We start from the raw sequence: 18,857 nt of genomic DNA, 5'->3' as shown, positions 1-18,857 counted from the left end.
TAATATTAAACTGTATTCAATTGTTAAAATTTATTTCAATTAATATGATCAGTGTTCGACAAACCTATACATTTGCTCGCCCCGGGCGAGTGGATTTAACCCCCGGGCGAGTAAATATTGGCCCAAGCAGCACACGTTTGGTACTAGGTGGCGAGTAGATTTTTTTGTGTGGCGAGTAGATTTTTTGGTGATTTGTCAACCACTGAATATGATAATAAAAATATATTGTACTTTTATTGTATTGTTATACTTGTATTGTACCTCCACTGTACAAATGCAAAATTGGCATTGAACAAATATGCTCATGGTTTAAAAGAAACAATAAAAAATGTTGTTTAAATGGACTGAAGAAAAACAATACAGGCACTCAGTAATAGGTTAGTGAGGGGTACTTAGCTGCCGGTGCTCTGTGTCCAGGGAGTTCCATGGGTCCCAGAAATAGCCAAAATGGAAAAAGAAGGCAGGCACACGGACATAAGCAAAAGTTAATTTAATGTGCCATAAAACCGACGTTTCGGCAGTGAGATGCTGCATTTTTCAAGGTGAGGGCTACAATAATAAATATTAACAGCATATATACAGTCATGTGAAAAAGAAAGTACACCCTCTTTGAATTCTATGGTTTTACATATCAGGACATGATAACAACATTCATCTGTTCCTTAGCAGGTATTAAAATTAGGTGAATACAACCTCAGATGAACAACAACACATGACATATTACACCGTGTCTTTTGGCCAAGGCGGTTGTGCATCGTGGCTGTGCATCGCGGTTGTGCATTGTGGCCTGCCCCATAGAGCCATAGCGTGTGCTGCAACAGCTGCTGGGGACCTAGCCTAAGACAGGAGGGGGGGGGGGGGGAGAGCGGGGAGAGTGTCAATCTGTGTCAATCTGGGGGGTGGGTCCGAATGATATAATTAATATTTGAGGGCAGAGTCAAAATGTCCTGACTATCTCATGTATGTTATTCTGTTATTTGGTTAGCATTTAACATGCTTTATTAGGTGACAGGCTAATCTAATAAAAAAATTAAATAATACTAGCTGATATACCCGGCGTTGCCCGGGATGGGATAGAGAGTGGTGTTCGTTGCCTCCCCCCTGTTCTCCACCGCTCCTTCCCTCCCCCCCCCCGGTCCCCGTCGCTCATTCCCCCCCCCCCCCACCCCGGTCCCGACGCTCATTTCCCCCCCACCCCCGGTCCCCGGCGCTCAATTCCCCCCTGTAACGCTTGACTACCCGCACACCTGGCCAGTCCCCAGTACTGAGGTGGGTAAGGGTATAAAACGCACCCACAGTGAGGGCATGCCCGGAGTGTGGTAAGATGCGTTGCCGGGTCTGGTGAGAAAGGGTTAGCCTGATACTTGCCGCGTCCGGGGCGCCAGAGGTCCGAAGGTATAGATCCGAAAGTCGTAGGTCAAGGGCAGGAGAGAGCAGCGTAGTGAGGTCCAAAGCCGAGTCCAGGGAGTAGCGAGGTAAACAAAGTCTAACGAGAGCCAAGATCAAATCCAAGGGTATCAAACGAGGGCAGGGACTGGAGCGAGAGCTGTAACACAAAAGAAAGCCAGGCATAGACCTCCGTACAACAAGAGCCACAGGAAAACTATGCAGAGCGAGGAAGGAGAGGGCGGACAGGAACTATAAATGTTGGAGGACCAATGGGAGCAAGAGGTGGAGCGGGGGCTTGACTGAGCGGCCCCAGGGATAGGTTCAGATGCCTAATGTTGTGTTCCCTAGTGTGAATAGCCTCAAGCTGATGGGAGGTGGAGCCAAGGCTGCAGGAGGAGTGTAGAAGAGGACGGGTGCGTGCGCGCCCTGTAACACTCCCACGCGGGTGCCCCGGCAGCGTGTGGGCGGAGGCGGCGTGTGCCGCGGAGGACCGGAGCGACGCTCGACCAGACGTGCGGCAGTACTGGGAGCCGGGGTGACTGGGACCCGCTGTAAGGCGCGTGTCCCCCGATCCCTTACAGTAGCCCCCCCTTGAGGATCGGACTCCGGACGATCCTCCCAAGGTTTATGAGGAAATGTACGATGAAATTGCTTAAGTAGAGCTGGGGCATGAATGTGATGACAAGGTACCAAAGAACGTTCCTCCGGACCATATCCCTTCCAATGAACGAGGAATTGAAGTTTGCCCCTGGAAAGTCGTGAATCGAGAATGGACTGGACTGCAAATTCTTGTTGCCCCTGTATCACCACTGGGTTGGGTCTATGAGGACGGTCTGGAAAATGTACATTCTGGAAGAAGGGTTTCAGGAGGAAAACGTGGAATACTGTGGGTATCCTCATGGTGGGAGGTAGCAAAAACCGATACGCTACCTGGTTGATCCGTTCGAGGACCTTGAAGGGACCCATGAATCTGGGCGCCAGCTTCTGAGAAGGAGTTTTAAGCTTTTTAGAGGAAAGCCAGACTCTGTCCCCAGGTTTATACTCGGGTGCTACCTGACGTCGCCAATCCGCTTGTGCCTTCTGTTTTCGGACGGCCCCTTGCAAGGCTTTTTGGATCCTCTTCCAGAAGTCTTGTAAATTAGAGACTTGGATATCTGCTGCCGGTACACCAGACGGAATGGAAGAGAGAGGAAGACGGCTAGGGTGGAACCCATAATTAATGAAGAATGGCGACTCTTGCGTGGATTCATTCCTCGGCGAATTAATCACGAACTCCGCCCAGGGTAATAGATCTACCCAGTTGTCTTGTGATTCCGACATGAAACATCTAAGATACTGCTCCAAGGTTTGGTTCATTCTCTCCGTCTGGCCGTTGGTCTGTGGGTGATAACCCGAGGAGATATGCCAAGTCTCTGAGAAAATGCTCGCCAAAACTTAGAAATGAATTGTGTGCCCCTGTCCGAGACAATGGTGAGTGGAACACCGTGTAGCCTGAAAATTTCTTTAGAAAATACGTCGGCCAAGGTAGCCGAATTGGGAAGACCCTTGAGGGGTACAAAGTGCGTGTAGTTGGAAAATCTGTCCACTACTACAAGGATCGTATTCATCCCTTTAGAGGGTGGGAGTTCCACAATAAAGTCCATGGATATATGTTTCCAAGGCCGTTCAGGGATGGGAAGGGGCAGGAGAAGCCAACATGGTTTGTGTCGGGCGGACTTACTCTGAGCAATTTCAAGCACACCGGACAAGCTCTCGTGAAATCAAAAATGTCTTTGCTCATTTTAGGCCACCAAAAGGTCAGTTTGATTAAATCCAGTGTCCTTTTGCAGCCCGGGTGGCCAGCCGATCTGGAAGAATGCCCCCACTCCAGGATCTTGTGGCGAAAACGTGGAGCAACGTACAGACGTCCTTCTGGCACCTTTATTCTCCTAGGGATTTGAACCTGGGCTTTTGTGATCTCATCCAGGATATCAAAAGTATTGGCAGAAATTATGTATTCGGCAGGCAGAATGATCTCCGAAAGTTCATTAGATCTCTCCTCAGTAGAGAACTGGCGTGAAAGTGCGTCGGCCTTAATATTCTTGGTACCAGGAATATATGAAATCGTGTAATTGAATTGGGAGAAAAAAAGTGCCCAACGTGCTTGATGGGATCCCAGACGACGAGCCCCCTCAATGTACAATAAGTTTTTGTGATCAGTGAGAATTGCCACTGGTTCTTTGGTACCCTCGAGGAGGTGTCTCCATTCTTGCAAGGCTAACTTGATTGCCAAGAGTTCTCGGTTCCCGACATCATAATTTCTCTCGGCCGAAGAGAATTTCCTTGAAAAGAAACCACAAGGATGGAGTTTTCTTGAGGTGAGGACCTTTGCCAGAGTACTGCCCCAGCTCCAACATCGGAAGCGTCAACTTCAAGGGTAAAGGGAAGAGATGTGTCAGGGTGACGAAGGATGGGGGCGGAGAAGAAGGCTCTTTTGAGGAACTCGAAGGCTTTGATGGCATCAGGGGACCATGCTGATGGGTCAGCCCCTTTCTAGGTAAGGGCGGTAATGGGCAGAGCAATAGTGGAAAAATTACGGATACATTTCCGATAGTAGTTTGAGAACCCAAGGAAACGCTGAACGGCTTTTAAGGAATTCGGTAACGGCCAGTCTAGAACAGCCTTCAATTTCTCAGGATCCATGGTGAAGCCTTTGTCGGAAATTATATAGCCTAGGAAGGCTGTGGATGATCGGTGGAAGAGACATTTCTCCATCTTCGCATAGAGGCTATTTGCGCGAAGCCGAGCGAGGACCACCCTAGTATGATGTATGTGCTCCTCAAGGTTTCTGGAGAAAATGAGGATGTCGTCTATGACGAAATTACCCAAAATGTCCCGGAAGATGTCATTCATAAATTCTTGGAAGACAGCTGGGGTGTTGCAGAGGCCAAACGGCATCACGAGATAGTCATAATGGCCCGTGCGTGTGTTGAATGCAGTCTTCCACTCGTCACCCTCCTGTATTCGGATTAGATTGTAAGCTCCTCTAAGGTCAAGTTTGGAGAATACAGAGGCTCCTTGGAGCCGGTCAAAGAGTTCCGAAATTAGAGGAAGGGGGTACCGTTTTTTAACTGTGATTTTCTTAAGCCCACGAAATTCGATACAGGGTCTTAAGGAGCCATCCTTTTTCTTCACGAAGAAGAACCCTGCCCCAGCCGGGGAAGTGGAGTTTCGAATAAAGCCTCTCTTGAGGTTCTCCTGGATGTAAGTCGTCATAGTCTCGGTCTCAGGCACGGAGAGGGGATACGATTAAGACTTACTGCACCGACACACTTTATTCGAGCAAATACCCAGTATGTACCTGGCAGATACCTGGAATGCGCCGCTCCTCACCTCTGACAAGCCCCGTTGCGTTTGCCTTCCCAGCCTGGGTTCATGCCTGGCTGATGGGCGGCTGATCTGTTAAATGATAATGATTAGGATTTAATAGGCTGCAATGCTTCGCTTGTCTACCAGATGGCATAAATTCATGAATTGTAATGCAGTATATATATATACAGTATACTGTGCAGTATTGCAGCCAGCGGGAATAAAATGCTTCAATCCCTGCCTGGAAAATACCTCAATGCACTCGGGCAGAAAACAGTCACAAAACTCAATACACCCGGTTATACCCGAATTCGTGGGACTAGCCGAGCTCGAATAAAGTGTGTCGCCAGTGTAGGGAGTGTGGCTTCAGGAATTAATTCTATAGGGCAGTCATACAAATGATGAGGCGCAGAACCTAAGCCTGGGTCTTGTTGAAGACATCCAAGAAATCCCGGTATACTTCTGGAAGGGTGGAGAGAGGTGGTAACGAAGTGTCGAGGCCAGCGAGCATGGTAGCGGGAGGTATGACAGCCTCCTTCATGGTAGGACCCCACTGGATCGGCAATTCATCCGTCCAATCGACACGCGGATTGTGAAGCTGGAGCCACGGCAATCCCAGAATGACCTGGACTGTGGGTGAGTGGAAGACATCGAAGATGATGACCTCAGGGTGACCGTCCACGGAGGGGGAGTGTGAGGGGAACAGATTCCCAGATAATGAACGTTGGTTGGAGAGGTCGGCCGTCAATAGCCTCAAGGCCGATGGGTACCCTCTTCTTGACTAACGGAATTTGGTTGTTGCAGGCATAGTCGTGATCCAGGAAGTTACCACCAGACCCGGAATCGATGAATGCTGCGACCGCTACCCGGACATTGAGACCCTCAAGGGTTATAGGCAACATAATTCTCTTCGGGAGCTCTTTGGGAGGAGAGGGGCAAGGAGAGATGGTACCCAGTAAAAGCCCCTCAAACTTTACTGGGTGTTCTCGTTTCCCGGTCTCAGGCGGCAGTGACGTACTTGGTGATCCGGGGAACCACAGTAGAAGCAGAGGCCCTCATTTCGGCGGTATGTTCTTTCAGCGGTCCGGAGCTGTTGACTACCGATCTGCATCGGCTCAGGGGCGTCCAATGCTGGAAGGGCAAAGGGAGGAGACCTATGAGAAGCAGTCGTGGGCGGCATAAATCAGGGACGCTGGCGCTCCTGACGTCTCTCTTGAATGCGCCGGTCCATCCGGATGCTGAGGGTGATGATATCCTCCAAAGAAGAGGGACAGGCATGAGCTGCCAGATCGTCCTTGAGGGATTCGAACAATCCCTGTCAGTATGCCGCGGAAAGGGCCTCATCATTCAACCGAGTCTCCGCAGTGATTGTGCGGAACTCCGCCGCATATCTTGCAGCCGACCTGCGACCCTGGGAGAGATGAAACAAGGAAGAAGCGGCAGTTTCCCTATGCGCTGGCGTATCAAAGACTTGCTGGAATTCTCGCTGAAATCTGGGGAAATCTTGCGTTATTTCTTATCTGTGTTCCCAGAGAGGCAAAGCCCAAGCTAGAGCATCGCCCGTCAGCAGGGCATAGATATAGGCCACCTTGGAGCGATCTGTGGGAAACCGAGACGGGGACATCTCGAACTGGACATCACATTGGTTCAGGAATCCCCGGAAAGTAAGGGGATCTCCGGCATACCGGTTGGGTGGTGGAGTACGTGGCTCTGAGACGCCCATAGATACTGGGGCAGGAGGGGACGGTGCAGCCGGCGGGTCCCGCAGGGAGAGGTTTAAAAGCTGCTATGCCACGGCCGTTACTTGATTGCTCAGGAATTGCCAGTGTTTCTTGGACACACCTTGGCCGACCTCAGGGGGGTCTGCATTTGGTGGGCTCTGCATAATGTAACGCTTGACTGCCCGCAGACCTGGCCAATCCCCAGTACTGAGGTGGGTAAGGGTATAACACGCACCCACAGCAGTGAGGGCGTGCCCGGAGTGTGGTAAGATGCGTTGCCGGGTCTGGTGAGAAAGGGTTAGCCTGATACTTGCCGCGTCCGGGGCGCAAGAGATCCGAAGTTAGAGACCCGAAAGCCTTAGGTCAAGGGCAGGAGAGAGCAGCATAGTGAGGTCCAAAGCCGAGTCCAGGGAGTAGCGAGGTACACAATGTCTAACGAGAGCCGAGATCAAATCCAAGGGTATCAAATGAGGGCAGGGACTGGAGCGAGAGCTGCAACACAAAAGAGAGCCAGGCATAGACCTCCATACTACAAGAGCCACAGGAAAACTATGCTCATTCCCTCCCCCCTCCCCCCCGGTACCTGGCGCTCATTTCCTCCCCCCCCCCTAGTCCCCGGCGCTCATTTCCTCCCCCCCTGGTCCCCAGTGCTCATTGCCCCCCCAGTCCACGGCGGGCATTGACCCCGCCCACCCTCCATTCCCCGGCGCGAGCTCCAGACTCTTGCTCGGAGCAGTGAGGAGGGGCTCACGGGGTGAGGAGGAGAATTGCCGAGTGAGGAAGGCAACCGGTCAACACTCCCCCCCCTTCCACGGCACTCATTTACCCCCCCCACAGTCCCCGATGCTCATTGACCCCCCCCCAGTCCCCGGCGCTCGAGTGAGGAGGACATTACCTCTTGCTCGGAGTAGTGAGGAGGGGCCCGCAGGGTGAGGAGGGGAAGTGCTGAGTGAGGAGGAGAACCGGCGGGTAAAGTTTCCCTGTTTTGACGTCAATGCAAACCCCGCCCCACAGCCAATGGAGACTGCTACAGCGAGAGGTGTGGCCAGCCGCCAACCAATCAGAAAACGCACAAACCTACAGACAAATATCCTGACAGACAAACATTTCAGTTTTATATGTATAGATAGAATTAGCATACAGTATTTTTTGTGATATTTATTTATATAAACATAAAATATATATATTTATATAGTAAAATATATAAATCGTCACAGCCTCATAATATCAATTATTAGGCTTACATATCAATTGCAAGACATTAATGATATGGTATTAATAAAGTTTTATAGCAATGTAGTTCTCCCAGAGCACCTACTTAAACCAGGCAGTCTGGAAGAAACCTTCTGGAACGTGTGTTATGCAGGCCGTGCCTTCCAGTTATGTAAATGCAGTTCCACAAGACGCAGTCCAGCAGACCGCTTAGTAAATACTTCCAAACTGCGTTGGAGTGCCTTGCCATGCTGCGTTTTACTAAATTTCCCCCTCCATCTTTTACTCTCCACTTAGGAAAACAGAAGATGAAATGCATTCCATTGGGGACTTAAAGAAACATACAATATGTATAGCCATGAATAATGCAGAGATATCAGCATCCAAGAACAAACATCTGCGAGATTGAGATTGATTTTTATCAGTGAGACTGACAAAAGTTGGCAGAAGTATGCCACAGAAGATTAACTCTTTCAGTGGGTTAGGCTAGTGATCTGCTGAACCATTGTGGCATCTCCAAATTTATTACCAGTACTGTATACAGTATATGTCTTGGTCTTCAAAAAAATCTTATTTTTGAGGCAATTTACAGTGGCCCAGTTTATGCTGTGCTGGAAATGTATTCTGTTTTGTAGTATGACAGATAAATTATACTTAAATATAGTACAAGCTCAGTTTTTCTAAAGCATTAAAGTTTCTTTAATATCCCCTTCCATAAAACAACTACCCTTGCTCTTCAAATAAGAATTATTGTACATTTTTTAAAGGGCTTTTTACATTTTGATGATACCTCAGTTCGTATTACTACAGTGATGTCCATGATGACATACAGTATATTCCTATTAGGAAAAAATATATGTTGGAACTGAAATATAGGTATATAGTATTCAGTCTAAATTAATAAATATATTATGTATTTCTTGACTTTGAAACACGTTTTGGATGCTCTCAGCATTTTCCATAATTTTCATAAAACACGAGCAATTTGCTGTTGTTTTTAACAACTTCATTAAAGGAATTACAGCAATTCATGAACTACAGTACAATATTGTGCTAAAGGCCTTTCCCCTAATAAAGGGGTCATGTGCCTTGTAAGTCAGAAAGACGTACTATAGTATTAACGGTAAAACAAAATATTGTTCATTTTCAAATGTTGGGGTTTCTTTATCCATAGCCAGAAATATTCATGACTATTTCAAAATTCATCTTGTTTCTTTTTTTTGCTGTGCACAACTATATACATTTATTAAAGCAGAAGTTTTGTGGGAAAACGAACAGTTCACACTACATATGAATGCACAATCTCTCTACACACAGCACTTCCTTGTTTGAAATAAAGAGAACATGAGATGCATTTGCACTCAGACCTATTGACCAGATTTTTATGAACAGCCACATCAGTGTTGCATTCCTGATAACACATAATCTGCGACAGGTTTTTTGAGCAGTCGAAAAAAAATGTTGTATGTATGTGTTACCTTTAATAAAAATGCTGGCCACATCTGTAGGAAAAAAATCAGTTTGAAATATTGATTTTGTGTTGTACATTCCCTCACATGCCTTAACATGCATAGCCAGCTACCACCAGAGTGTTTACATTGCTATACACGGGTGGGTATAAGGCTCCAGGTGTGGGCAATAGGGAATATCAACTGTAATTACTGCAATGACCTCTATGAGATAATTTAGTGACACATTGTCCTGTGACTGCAAACATTTTGTATACTTTTTGCAACTTATCTTTTGTTTTTAAAGGCTGTTCCAAGCTTAACGTCAGTGACTATACTGTATTCCTCATGGGGCAGAGACTGCCTTAGGCATTTCCTCAGGCTTTCACAATCAAAGCATGAGTTTCAGAGAATATGAGACAAATAATTAACTGAATAAAAGATATACCTGTAAAAAGAGTATTAAAAATCCCATTCATTCAACATATGTGTGTATTTAAGTACTTAAAATATGTTTTCAAGTATGTCTTAGGGGAAGGCTATCATAGCAGAAACAAGGCAAACATAACTAAATGATAAATTAGCGTTATAGTATTAGCTAAAAAGCATGCATCTCCTTTGTATACATGTTATTATGCACTGTACAGTATTTTAGATATTAGGATAATCTGATGTGATCAATTACGGAATATCTTGTTACAAAGCACAAAGTTAATGTGACTTTCTCGGTACCATTTCGAGCAGATATTGGATCTACTTCAGAGGTCAGTGTCTTGACTATAATTTCAGCCTGACTGACCATAGTTATCCCTTAACTGTATCAGTTAAAATGTCTTACTGTACGTGTAAATGTTAGTGACACCTTAGTTCTTGCTAAAGGAAGGAGTAAAGCTCTTATGGTTTAATGGAATGTTCAACATCTGCTGATGTTCTCGATTGGATTAAATGATGAGTCATTATAAACAGCTTTATGACAAAGAAAAAAATAGAACAGCGCACAATAAACATGTTAATTCAATAGTGACAATTCACGTGCATAAGAGATAAAAGTGAAAATAGTGTTCCCTGCAGCTGAGGTTAGTTCTTTCACCTAGAGAGAATAACAAAATCTAAAAAGAAAACCCTACAGTGCAAAGGGGAAAAAAATAGAACATAATATAGATTGTATGGAGCCTGCATGGAACTTGTATGGAGCCTGTATGGATAATGGATAATTCCCCATTCTAGTAATCTAAACTCACAGGACTTCTTCTTGATAAAGCGTTTATGTTAATATCCAATAGATCAAACACAGGTACTGCTGGGCCTCCCCTCAGCAGAATGCCATCTCAGTGTATTTGAGCTAAATAAATCTGTAGTATATAGTGCGCAGTTTGGGTAGTTTCAATGCAGTGGAGTGAAACCAGAGTATCCATACTGGCTGTGTTCTATTTCTTTTCCTTTGCGCTATAGGTTTTTATTTCTGGATGAACAGCTTTATACTGTCAAATGTAGAAAGTTCTGGTAAACATAGATCCTGAAGTGCACTATTGTAGTATGATGGATTATGAGGCCTTATATTACACCAAGAATATATCTTTTTCATAAGATACAGTAGTGTACACAGATTATTGGAAATCTTGGACATGTCTATTGCATGGATACTGTAGAAGCATAGTAGAAAGGGATGGAAATGGTGGGAGCAGAATTCTCCTGGATATGAGTCCATCCTCCTAATTTCATAGTGTCAATAACTGCTTAACCGGGGGCTGCTGGGATCGCTCTAAAGTTTACCATATATACAGCCCACTAGTCTGTAATTGTTCAAAATAACTGTTCAATCCTTAAAGGTATAGTTCTTGATCATTTTCCTATGTAAAATCAATGTCATCCATTTTATGGGTACCTCTAACCATAAATGGAACAGTATAAACCAGATTCTGGGCACACACTGGCATCTATTTGTCGAAGATGAAGACCTTAGACAGGTGTTAAAACTAACCCCGACTCTAGTTAGCTGTCAAGCTCGAAATTTCAAACACACGACTGGTCCACTGCCACTTATCCAGCATCCGAGCCGAAACTTGGTTACCTCAGAGACCAAAAGGTAGTTTCAAATGTGGGACATGCAAAGCATGTCCCTTTATTTTTCCAACCTAGTCCTTCTCAAGTTGGAACAACATGAAGCAATTTATGATGAAAGAATTCATAAACTGTAAAAGTACAGGTATTATTTATCTTGCTACATGCACTTGTGGGAGAAGTACATTTGAAAAACGCATCAAGAGTTTAGATGGCGAATTCTAGAACACATAGGCTCAGTGCATAATTATCTGGACACTCCCCTTGCGCTCCATATCAACAGCACACATCAGGGAAATACAAGTGGACTTAGGTTCTGTGTAATTGACCATCTTACAACGGGTCCCCATAAGGCTGAGTCCCCGCTGGCGCTGAGGGCGCTCACGCTTCAAGTGCTCCAAGCATGAGCGCCGGGTGTCCTGCATGTACGCACGCACGCGCGTGGGAGAGGGGGAGGGGGGCATTGTGGGTAGTTGAGTGAGCGGGTAAGTATAGGTTTTTTGTTTACTTAAGCGGCGAGCACGGGTGCCCATGCACGAGCGCGCGCGCACAGCGTGAGTGGGGATTTGCATATAGCTATATAGGTAAGTAACCGCCACAAGTGCCGCCCGCTCAGCACTAGTGGGGACACAGCCAACGATCTGAACATCCTCAGCCAAAATGGCCTAAATGAGGGTTTTCGTTACTCGTGATACTTCTAAGTCAAAAAATCATGCCTTCTCTATTATACTCATAGATGCCACCAGATGAATACATCCCTTTGGATTTGTTAACCTTCTATCTATTTATTTTCAGCCACATATCCACATTTATTTAGTATTGGATTTTGTCATACTCCATTTTATGTGTCTTTTATTAGACATGTTAAGTCCATTGCATATGACATTTACAAGCCTGCCATTCCTAGTGGTAGACCTTCTCTCCTGTCATCTGATGATTACATGCAGTTTATAGGGCTTTATTGCCTATGTTCCTGGGTACATTATGTTACACTGTGGTAGACTTAGCAATCGACTTCCTAAGTGCTCTAACAACCCGGGAACATTTCTTGAGGATATACTGATCCACTATCTCACTTCATGGACACTTGCTCATTATCTTCATGGTTAAATGAGCAAGGTATTTGTCCTTCATGGACACTTGCTCATTATCTTCATGGTTAAATGAGCAAGGTATTTGTCCTTTAAACCCCTCCTCATTGATTTAGAGACAACCTATATAAGGCAGGACCATGGAGTGGAAGTGATACATCCCTTGTGATAAAGCTTAAGCAAAATGTGCGTCAAGGGTAGGCATCATCAATGACGTTACGCACTATGCGACCGATACTCCTCCACTGAGTCCGGCAATCCGGCACACAGCTAAACTGACGCAGGATCTCTTCACCACGATCCCCAGCTGATGCTCACGATCACAGTGTCAGACCAGGGCAAGATTAGCCATAAGTGTAGATTTTTATTCCAATTTTCTCACTTCTTTTCCCCACCCCTTACCCAACCCTACATTGCAGGGTCATGTATGTAGGGACAGTTGGCCCCTGTGGCCGAACACTGATGTACACAAGTGAATGCTGTTGTAAGCTATGCAAGTATATTTTGTCACTGACAGAGAACAGTTCACGAAGTGAGGCATTTTCTGTCCATGCTGTCTAAATTGACAATGTTTTTTCAATTGGATTTTAACCAATTTTGGATAGTAGCATGATTGATATAATCTGTTATTGCTCTCCATTTACCTGCTGACACAACGGACCTGTAAATGCTGTGCTTTTTAATATAATAGTTTAGGCATATCTTTATGTGTATGTCTGCTGGTGATGTTTGTACATCCTTTTACAGTTCACAAAGTGAGGCAGTTTTTGTTCATGAAGTCTAATTGACAATGATTTTTCAACTTGAATTCAACCAACTATGCATCCTTGACATAATCTGCTATTGCCATTGTTACTGCTCTCCTTTCACTTGCTGGCGGAATGGTAATTGCTGTGCTATTTATCATGATAGCATAGGCATATCTATATGTGTATACTGTACCTGCTGGCGATTTGTGCACACCTCTTTTTGGGAGTGGTAGCCACAGTGACTCATAGTCAGTGCGCCCAATTATTCGTTCTTTTAATTGACACTATAAGCTGACCTCCGCATTATTTTAGTGATTTATTAATAAAAAAGTTAAGTGTAACCTAAACAATCTTTACATTACAACCCCCAGGGGTCAGCAGATTACTCTCCAGATATAATATTGATAATCTGGAATTGTCCGGACAGATACACCCTCTTCCATCCTTGGGGAATTACACTTACTGTCGAATCTGCCTTTTATTCCATTACAGAGTGTAGAGTGCATGCAACCTGGGAACTTTGTCCCTGCTTCTTCGACGGGTTCTTTTTCTATTTCTAGATCATCCCCCAAGTACACCACCTCTGCTACACTGATATACACACTGAGGATTTGAGCGGGTATCACTCCCTTGTTTTTTGTAATCCATTTTGAGAAGAACTACAGTTCAATATAGATGAACAATTAAAACTAAAAATGCATAGCATCATGTATAGAAAAACATTCAAATATGAACAATAATATTTATATTTTTAAAACAATAGTATCATGTGCATACCTTGTTCTATCTGTGGTTGATGTGATCTTTGCCTCTCTTGCGCATTTATAATGTATATGTATTATGTATGTATTATTTTCTGCATTTTAACCCATTGCTTTGGAGGGTTTTTAAAATGTTTACCTAAACTGTATTATGCTAACAGTGTAAATACTTGTACACAGTATACGGGTATAGTTGATTCAAACTTTTTTTTCCTTTTGCTGTTTTAGTTATCTAATGATGTGGACATAATTAGTTTGAAGAAATTTAAAGGAAGAACAATAATTACCAGATAGCATTAGAATTAAAGACCTGAAGAAAATAGAGACCCTTTCCTGAACTATGTAAGACTGGGCCTTCAACATAACAAATAATTTGACAAATAGTAGATTTCTCATTTTTGTCTTGTGCAGTCAAGATACTACATTTTACAACACTGTACTATGGTAAAAAATAGGGGACTAAAAAGAACGTGTGTAAATTCAGCATCAAAGTGAATTTGCATTGCGTATGCAGTAATTTGTATAATTCCCTCTTATTGCCTAATACTCTTTACACCGTCTTCTGTCTTTAAAGCTGTAGCTTGTATAATATTCTGTTTGAAAAGTTCCGTACTCTAAAGCATTGCTATTTATATGGGAGAGGTGATTCTTATTTTGGCATGCTTTAGTAAAATATTATCACCGCAGCCACTTTTCCACACAACAGTCCCGTTTGCGTTCACATTAGAATGCAGTTCAAGAATTAGTTCAAAATCAAATGTAGTAATTGTTAGTACAATATCACCCATTAACAGTCTTTTAGTATTCCATCTGTAGCCCCCTTAACCCTATGCCTAAAGGAAACCGTGGGCGACTACGCGTGCTGCTGGTACCTGTACGCTCACAGGAGGCCTGAGCCTCCGCTTCTGGGAGCCTGGGGTGAGCTCTCTCTCTTAGTGCAGTGCCTCCACCTATGAGGCATCCCAGCTTTGGCGGGATGACTCCTCATAGGAACCAATACAACCAGTAATAACTATATATATATATATATATATATATATATAAAACCATAATACTGAGTTAAGTTATGGTGAGTAAAAAAAGTGACAAAAACCCTCCACAGGAAAGCAAATATGCAAATATAGCTGTATGCTCATCTGCATGTCTTAGGCAGGTCTGCAACCCTGCCTTTCCCCATTATCACCCAGCATACAGCACTTCCACTGCAGCAAGGGATTCTGGGAAATGACATGCAAATGAGCACACAGTGACACTGTGTGCTCATTTGCATGTCATTTCCCAGAATCCCTTGCTGCAGTGGAAGTGCTGTATGCTGGGTGATAATGGGGAAAGGCGGGGTTGCAGACCTGCCTAAGACATGCAGATGAGCATACAGCTATATTTGCATATATATATATATATATATATATATATATATATATATATATATGTAGTGCTGTGTGCTGGGTGATAATGGGGAAAGGCGGGGTTGCAGACCTGCCTAAGACATGCAGATGAGCATACAGTTGTATTTACATTTATATATATATATATATATATATATATATATATATATATATATATATATATATATATATATATATATAGCATAGTTACCAGTCCGTGAACTAATAAAGGAGACAGCATACAGAAAGGGGTAGTCCAAAAAAAGATGTATTCAAAACATACTGTTACACAAATTGGGCATTTGTGTAACAGTATGTTTTGAATACATCTTTTTTTGGACTACCCCTTGCTGTATGCTGTCTCCTTTATTAGTTCACGGACTGGTAACTATGCTGTTTATCTCTATGGGACTAGCATCTGCCTATGCTTTGTATTAGTGTGCTGATTGGCTCTATCTATTATATATATATATATATATATATATTTATATATATATATATATATACTGTATATCATATTTTCTGCTATCCCACAGTATGCAAACAATACAATACAATAACACAATACCCCTGTGTGTTTCCTCCAAAGTACTGAGGGTGCCCTGGGCACCTAAACACCTGGTGTTCGCAGACCAATCCCCACCCCTAATGTGAGGTAGTGCTACCCCATGTGGTGGTGCACAGTGGGTACCTTCCTGGTCAAGAGCCCAACCAGGGAATACTTGGGAAGTGGTGTTGGATCAGGTCCCATGCAGCGGGGCCTCCAACATAAATCCCCTCACACCTTATCCACGGCACGATCCACGGTGAAGTCTCTAGCCGGAGGGTTCCACCTCTCTGCAGCCACATGAAGCCCTTGTGCAAGACCACCAGTCGCCGCGTGGACATCCGTCCACCAGCGCAGTAGGGCGGCTGTAACTCTAAGGTGGGGAAGGTCCCTATCTAGGGCCTTCCCTACAATACTGAACTGATTTGGCTTAGGGCCTAACTGGTGCCAAAGGGGCAGTATCTAGGCCTAGCCCAGGAAGCCACTTTCTCCCTGGACACTACCTACTCCTGTCCTGGCTCCCACGCGACTGACTCGCCATCTCCAGTCCTGCGGAGGACAGCCACCTCCTTCCTTCTGTTTCCTGGCATTCGAGCATGCGTATTGTACTTGCTGTGTCACCTACAAGATGGCTGCCACATTTGCCATGTCCTGCACATGCGCAATGTACTCCGCGGTGCCACCTGCAAGATGGCCACCGCATCTCGCGGATGCGCAATGCCTTTTAAAATGGCCACCGCCTGCTGTGGAGCACCAAAGAGCATGAGGCGGTTCCCCAACCCAGAGGCAGGGTAAGGGGAATACGCTACACTTAGTTAGTACAAAACCATCATCTGCAACAGGTTCTTAAATAGTCTTCTTGATATCGATAGGTGTTAAACTGGGTGGTTCCCCCTCAAGTTGCTTCCTAAAGCTGCTTGTAACAGTAAAGAAAAAGCTAAAACAAATTGGAAGAGCACACCAGAAAAACCTTCATAGTGCAGTATCGTTAATACATAAACTGAAAAAGTGACAAAAACAATAAACATTTCCAACATTAAGGCACTATATCTATATCTGAGAGGGTTGCAGTGTAGTGATATACCGGGTACCCAGAAATTACCCGGTACCCTGCATACGTGGCTATATTTAATCTACACAGAAATTACCCGGATGTAGCCCAGGGCACTGGAACCCGGTGTCATGGGAGAGCAGGCACTTTACACCTTTTACCAGGATCATTCATTGTGGAAAACAAGATAATTAAATAAATTGTAATTTATTTGCATAAATTCGCATACACACAGTGAAACACAAAATATAGACGAAAAGCACACTTACTGGGGGTCGAAAACTGGACTGTTCTAGGTGCAGGGAACTCTAAATAAGAGTTTTACCCTGACCGGGACTTGGCCCGGAATCTCCTGGTTTCAAAATCGATGTGAAGTTCCACACGCTACGGCTCCCTTCACTTCTGAGAACTTGGACTCTTTTGACCGGGAGCTACACTGGCGACACACTTTATTCGAGCTCGGCTAGTCCCACGAATTCGGGTATACCCGGGTGTATTGAGGTTTGTGACTGTTTTCTGCCCGAGTGCATTGAGGTATTTTCCAGGCAGGGATTGAAGCATTTTATTCCCGCTGGCTGCAATACTGCACAGTATATATATATATATACTGCATTACAATTCATGAATTTATGCCATCTGGTAGACACGCGAAGCAATGCATACAAAAGGAAACTTATCAAATTGTGGCGCTCTAAATATTCAGATATCAATCATATAAAGTGAAAAAATGAATAAACAGTGATACTTATGTAAACATATAGAAAGATGCAGCTGTGACCCGGTTGAGGTTTGCTCGGTCAATCCTCTTGATATGAAATGGCGATGAAGTCTCCGGGAAGCGCAATATATGTAAAAAGAATAAAATAGTGATAGTGCAATATTGTTAAGATAAAGTTAGTGAACTCAAATAGTGATGACACTGCTCTCTAAATATATACTCACAAACGTGTGAGGTTTTGCAGGCACATAAAGGTATCTTTTAAGGCGTTCACTCAGTCACCAGGAGATGCAGAAATCAATGTTTCCCCGTGTATATGGACTCCCAGGAACCTTATTTAAAAGATACAACTGGACATAGTGCAGACCGTATGTATAATTTATCAAAAGTAAATAAAACAAGTTACACTCACATTGTTTCAAATACAGGTAAGCATTTTAGATCTCAATGGATCTCTCCGGCCGGGTGGATGGTATCTCCGCTTCCCCTCTCTCGTGGCGTGCGTTCCACCGGTGCGTTCCAAACACCGGAAGTGATGTCATCCGCCGCGTCCACTTCCTGGGGTTCCAGCCGTCTCAGGGATAGAGCGTCACTCTACGCGTTTCACCACATAGGTTTCATCAGGAGTTGGCATTGCAGCCTATTAAATCCTAATCATTATCATTTAACAGATCAGCCGCCCGTCAGCCAGGCATGAACCCAGGCTGGGAAGGCAAACGCAACGGGGCTTGTCAGAGGTGAGGAGCGGCGCATTCCAGGTATCTGCCAGGTACATACTGGGTATTTGCTCGAATAAAGTGTGTCGGTGCAGTACCACCGATTCTCTGTAACCGAAATCGCATAAAATCCCAGCCGTGATTGCTACATTTGATTATTAGAACTTAGGCGTTAAAAACGAGACTTAGTCTCTGGTGGGCAGACTTTTCTCTGCTATTCTCGCAAGAGCATATTTGGAAAAGCCGACCCGCATTTCTACCGCTAGAAATCTCCAACCTGATTGGCTCAGACGATTCTTATAATATTTGGAGTTTCATTCATGAAACTCAGCAGCCAATCACTGCGTGGGAACTTTCTCAGTATTCAATCTGAGCCAAGCCGGTATAGAAAGTCGGGTCAGCGGGAAATCTGAAATTGCCAATGGACATGCGCAAGTTAGCCCCCCCGTCCCTGGCTATCTCATGCCATCCGCTGGGTCAGGCTTCACTATGTCTGACAGAACAAATGGCAGCCCGGACGACTGCTATTGTGCCCCGGACTGGGGTACTTGAGCCTTCCCTGCCACCCAAATGGCTTTCACACCTCTGGCATCCTCTTGTTACTTTGAACTCCGATGTCCAGCAGACTTACTGGCACCAACTTGGTAGTCCTGACAGTCT

This window comes from Ascaphus truei, chromosome 2 (assembly GCF_040206685.1).
Source record: "Ascaphus truei isolate aAscTru1 chromosome 2, aAscTru1.hap1, whole genome shotgun sequence".
NCBI classification, from domain to species: Eukaryota; Metazoa; Chordata; class Amphibia; order Anura; family Ascaphidae; genus Ascaphus; species Ascaphus truei.
Note: the sequence above shows the minus strand (reverse complement) of the source record.